Source organism: Schistocerca gregaria, unplaced genomic scaffold, assembly GCF_023897955.1.
Source record: "Schistocerca gregaria isolate iqSchGreg1 unplaced genomic scaffold, iqSchGreg1.2 ptg000448l, whole genome shotgun sequence".
NCBI classification, from domain to species: domain Eukaryota; kingdom Metazoa; phylum Arthropoda; class Insecta; order Orthoptera; family Acrididae; genus Schistocerca; species Schistocerca gregaria.
In genome coordinates this window covers 193572-199481 of record NW_026061869.1, presented here as the reverse complement: position 1 = coordinate 199481, position 5910 = coordinate 193572, and positions in this window count along the sequence as shown.

Here is a 5910-nt window from a genome sequence, read left to right as displayed (position 1 = left end):
AGTAATCAGCATGGATTTCTAGCTGGGAGTAGTAGCGAAACAGCTGTACTGGAAAAAACCCAAAGGAAATAATTAGTAAATTGGGAGAGGGAAAAAGTGTTGTCAGGATAAATCTAGAGCTGTCAAAAGCCTTTGACACTGTTGACCACAGCATACTTTTGGAAAAGCTTGAAGCTATAGGTATCAGAGGACCAGAACAAAAAGTGGCTTGAGTAGTATCTGGAAAAGAGGATGACGGTGGTTGGAATTACAGCACCAAAAGAAGTCTATTAGGCCCCTTGCTGTTCCCCATTTACATTAATTATATTCATGTGCCAGATAGAAAAGCTAGAATCAAGTTGTTTTGCTGATGATACTAGTTTAATTGTTTGTTTTATGAAGCAGTCATTGCACACTATTGTGGACCATGTCCTACAAGATACACAAAAATGGCTCAGTGCTAACACTGAATGCAAAAAAAAAAAAAAACTAATTATGTGCAATATGTAAGAATAAGTGAACATGACGACCTACATCTCACTATGGAGGGAAACAACTTGAAAGAGTTCAGTGAGCAAAATTCCTGGGTATGCACATTGATGAGAAGATAAACTGGAAGGACCATGTGGTGAGCTTAGCACTAAAACCCAATTCAGCATGTTTTGTACTTGGAATAATTTCAAGAGTTTGTAGTAATGACTGTACCAGATTAGTATATTTTGGCTATTTCCAGTCAATTGAGGCCTATGGGATAGTATCCTTGAGGAAAAACAAATTGTTGTTTAAATGAGATTTTCAAATTACAAAAACACCCTATTCAGATAATGACCCAGAGCCCACATCAAACACGTTGTAGGCCCCTTTTTAAAGCATTGGAAATTTTTGCAATTCCATCATTATACATTCTGAAATGTCTGTCGGTGATCAAACAAAATCGCGACAAAATGAAAAACCAATACAGGTTACCATACACGGCAATGTAAAAATCTCCACTTACAGGCTGTAATAAGGACCCAAAGTCAGAAACATGTATGTAATCAAGGAATCAAAATTTTTAATGCACTACCAAAACATATCAAAGAGCTGGAAAATTAGGATAAATTTAAAACTCTTATAAAGAACCACATGCTTGACAAATGTTATTACAGCATAAGTGAATAGCTGTGCACAAATGTATAAGGATTTAATTTCATGTGATGAACAAAATTTCATCAGTGAATGTGTCTGGCAAGCCCATAAGAAGATCAATAACCACATGCTTAAAAAATGTCACTAAAGTATAAGTGAATAGCTCTGCTCAACTGTAGAAAAATATATGATGTGGCAAATGAAATCACAACTTCAAGGAATAGGTCTGTCCAGCACATAATTTCTTGTGTCATAAAAACAGTTATTTGTTGTATATTGTAATAAAAATGAGATAAATTAATATGAATACAGCACAAATTTGATCATTGGGATGTTGTGGTCTTAAGTCCTGATACTGGTTTGATGCAGCTCTCCATCCTGTGCAAGCTGCTTCCTCTCCCAGTACCTACTGCAACCTACATCCTTCTGAATCTGTTTACTGTATTCCTCTCTTGGTCTTCCTCTACGTTTTTACCTTTCCTGCTGCCCTCCAATACTAAATTGGTGATGTCTGAGAACACTTCCTACCAACCGATCCCTTCTTCTACTCAAGTTGTGCCACAAACTCGCCTTCTCCCAAATCGTATCCAATACCTCCTCATTAGTTATATGATCTACCCATCTAATCTTCAGCATTCTTCTGTAGCACCACATTTCGAAAGCTTCTATTCTCTTATTGTCCATGTTTCACTTCCATACCAGGCTACACTCCATACAAATACTTTCAGAAACGACTTCATGACACTAATCTATACTCGATGTGAACAAATTTCTCTTCTTCAGAAACGCTTTCCTTGCCATTGCCAGTCTACATTTTATATCCTCTCTACTTCTCATCAGTTATTTTGCTCCCCAAATAGCAAAACTCATTTACTACTTTAAGTGTCTCATTTCCTAATATAATTCCCTCAGTATCACCTGACTTAGTTCGACTACATTCCATTATCCTTGTTCTGCTTTTGTTGATGTTCACCTTATATCCTCCTTTCAAGACACTATTCATTCCGTTCAACTGCTCTTCCAGGTCATTTGCTGTCTCTGACAGAATTACCACGTCACTGGTGAACCTCAAAGTTTTTATTTCTTCTCCGTGGATTTTAATACCTACTCCGAACTTTTCTTTTACTGCTTGCACAATATACAGACTGAATAACATCGGGGAGAGGCTACAATCCTGTCTCATTCCCTTCCCAACCACTGCTTCCCTTTCATGTCCCTTGACTCTTATAACTGCCATCTTGTTTCTGTACAAACTGTAAATAGCCTTTTGCTCACTGTATTTTACCCCTGCCACCTTTACAATTTGAAAGAGAGTATTCCAGTCAACATTGTCAAAAGATTTCCCTAAGTCTACAAATGTTAGAAACGTAGGTTTGCCTTTCCTTAATCTACTTTATAAGGTAAGTCGTAGGGTCAGTATTGCCTCATGTGTTCCAATATTTCTACGGAATCCAAACTGATCTTCCCCGAGGTTGGCTTCTAGTTTTTCCATTCATCTGTAAAGAATTTGCGTTAGTACTTTGCAGCTGTGACTTATTAAACTTATAGTTTGGTAATTTTCTCATCTGTCAACGCTTGCTCTCTTTGGGATTGGAATTATTATACTCTTCTTGAGGTCTCCTGGTTACCCCTCATTGATTTTGTGTTTATAACCCTGTAGTCACCTGACCAAAAGTCTTGTTCCTCCTGCCACCGACCTTCACCAATTCCCGCTATATCTTACTTTAACTTATCCATTTCCCTTTTTAAATTTTCTAACCTACCTGCCCGATTAAGGGATCTGAAATTCCACGCTCCGTTCCGTAGAACGTCAGTTTTCTTTCTCCTGATAACGACATCCTACTGAGTAGAGCTCGCCCAGAGATCCGAATGGGGGATTATTTTACCCCCGAAACGTTTTACCGAAGAGGACGCCATCATCATTTAACCATACAGTAAATGTGCATGCCCTCGGGAAAAATTTCTGCCATAGTTTCCCCTCGCTTTCAGCCATTCGCAGTACCAGCACAGCAGGGCCGTTTCGGTTCGTGTTACAAGGGCAGATCAGTCAATCATCCATAATGTTGCCCTGCAACTACTAAAAAGGCTGCTGCCCCTCTTTAGGAATCACACCTTTGTCTGACCTCTCAACAGATACTCCTCCGTTTTGGTTGCCCTATGGTACGTCTATCTGTATCACTGAGGCAAGCAAGCCTCCCCACCAACGGCAAGGTCCATGGTTCATGGTGATGATGATAAATAAAAGTGGCGAGTGGATGAGTGTGTTATGCATTGCAAGGCAAAACACAGCCAACTGGGCACGGTATAGCAAGAGCCAACGCTGCAGCACACTACTGGAACAGAAACCTTTCATCATTTTCCACTATGGAAGTGTTTAGAGAACGTGAGCTTAAGTCCTAAACGAACATAGTGTGGATGTGTAAGCCCTCAGCCTTCGTGCACTAAATTCTTCTCATCTCAGTACCACAGCCTTCGCCATCGGCGTAACCGTGGAATGCAGTAAGGGGTTGGCTGTTCGACCACAAGAAGCAGCAGCCTGCCCTGAGTTACAAGGGGCTAGCGGAAATTCGCGGGGATTGTCAGCTGCACTGTTTTGCTGCTTTACCTACAACTCAGACTATTGTGGTCGTGACATTTCTTGTACCTATTAAGTGTTGCAACAATGTATTTGTATGATTTCAGCTGTTACAACTGCGACTCTTTGGCATCACGGTAATAGGGTACGGCATTTTTTCGCCTGTTTAACTGCACAGTTTTATTTTTCGCTATCGATTTGCTGTAGTACCTTAGAACATATTCTGAGGTCAAACAGAACGACCTCAACGCGAGCCAGCATGAATTTCGAGAATATAGATCATGCAAAACCCAATTCACTTAAAAAGCACAGTTGTCCTGGTGAGTGAAATGCGTTTCGGAAATCAGTAAACACCGTTTTCCCCTGTCTGCCTTGATCTCTGGTTTTCAGACTGTCGTTCGAGTCGGGTTGCACGTAGTCGATGTTTTCGGAATCCATGCTGCTTAGCAGGGGGGAGCTCATTCAGTCTGAGGTAACTCGTTACGCCTGAGTTCAGAATTATAAATTTTCTGCTTGACCAAGATTTCGTGCCACCGTGAAGACCAGCCTAGACTTCAGGGTGGCTCTAATGCCACTCTTGATTCCTTGTGGATAGCTTGGAAGTTAATGCTGATAATCTCTGAGAACTGTACACAGTCGTATGCGTGAATACAAGGTGCGCTGATAAAAAGTAAAACATTTATTAACTGTCGGCTGCTACTTGGTAATCAGCACGTGATTACCGACGCAAAAGGTAATACAGAGTTTGACAGTAGGCGTACAAAAAATATCTCGTGACAAAAGACGTAAGCGTAGTTATGGCGATTCGCTTCTTAAAAGTTTACACAAGTACAGATGGAAATTGTGCTCGAATATCTGATACAAATAAAGCAATATACTGATGTGCGTTGGGCGTTTTACTGCTCTGTAACTGGCAACAGGATCGCGTTTACGTGTATGTTATCTGGGCATCACAACCAATTAAAATAAATCCTCCCCCCCCCCCCCCCCCCATAAGCATATAAAGCAAATGTCGGGCTTGGTAGACTAGCGATAATGAGCGTGCAGGAACAGTAGAAGTCGCGAGTTCGAATCTCGGTGCCTTTCTTTTTTGTATTTTTAAGTGCAGTGTGCCATGTTTTTGGCTAAATATACCACTTAATCTTTTACCCTTGTTTTCGTCTGTCTGTTGCAGATCCTTTGCTTCGGGAACGGGGAGATGTATCAAGTTGAAATTTTTTTCACATACAGAGGTCGTGTTCCCTTCACGGTGTAAAATATACAGACCTAGAGGGCACTTTCTGTTGACCTACACTAATGAAAATTAGCAAGGAGCAAGGTTTTACAGTACACGTAAAGGAAAAATCCGAAAACTGGCAATTTGTTATTATATCACACGGAAATTGTTATCCAACATCGAACTTCAAATTACAACATCAGTAGTTCTGCGTTCATGTTGACTGGGTCCCAATACTAAACGTCAAATATCGCGCAAGGAATGGCAGTATTGTGTTTCGGAATGTAGCCGTCATCAGATATCCATATGCGATTACTGCATGTGCATATGTCGTTCAAAGTTGCATGTGAAGCAAAATTTCGCAGAATAGACGCAGTTAGCCTCAATGCAAAACTTCTAATTACTCTAATAACAGTAATACTTAAATATCTTCAACATTTCGCGGTCCTGTCACCAACTGTATAAACATTAATTTTAATAATGAACAGTCTCAGTTGCACCGTTTATCTAGAATTTACCTGTGTTTCAGTCGGGATAACCCAACCTTCTTCACAATAACATATCTACTGTCTGTCCATAGTGGACATCGCCAAGTTAATACTACTAATTCATAAACTATCGCCAGACTGTAAAACTTATCTGGCACTGCCTCGGCCCCACTTCGCGACCGCGATACGGCAGCCACGAGTGCTGTACTGGATCTCCACTATGAACACACAGTAAACACTGTTATTCTGAAGAAGGTTGAGTTATCCCTACTGAAACCTGGGTAAAGTCTAGGTAAGCGGTGCAACAGAGGCTGTTCATTATTAAAATAATAATACTGGTCGCCTGCTTCCTGCATGACTTTGTCACATTTGTACTATTAAAATGAAAACATTCTCGAAAATCTTATAATCCGTGGGATCGGTATCTTGCCAGGATCAATGTCGATAACGGGTGAAAATAGTCGAGATTCTCTACTCCCGGAACGTATGAACTGTCTACATACATAATTAAGTTTGTATAACAT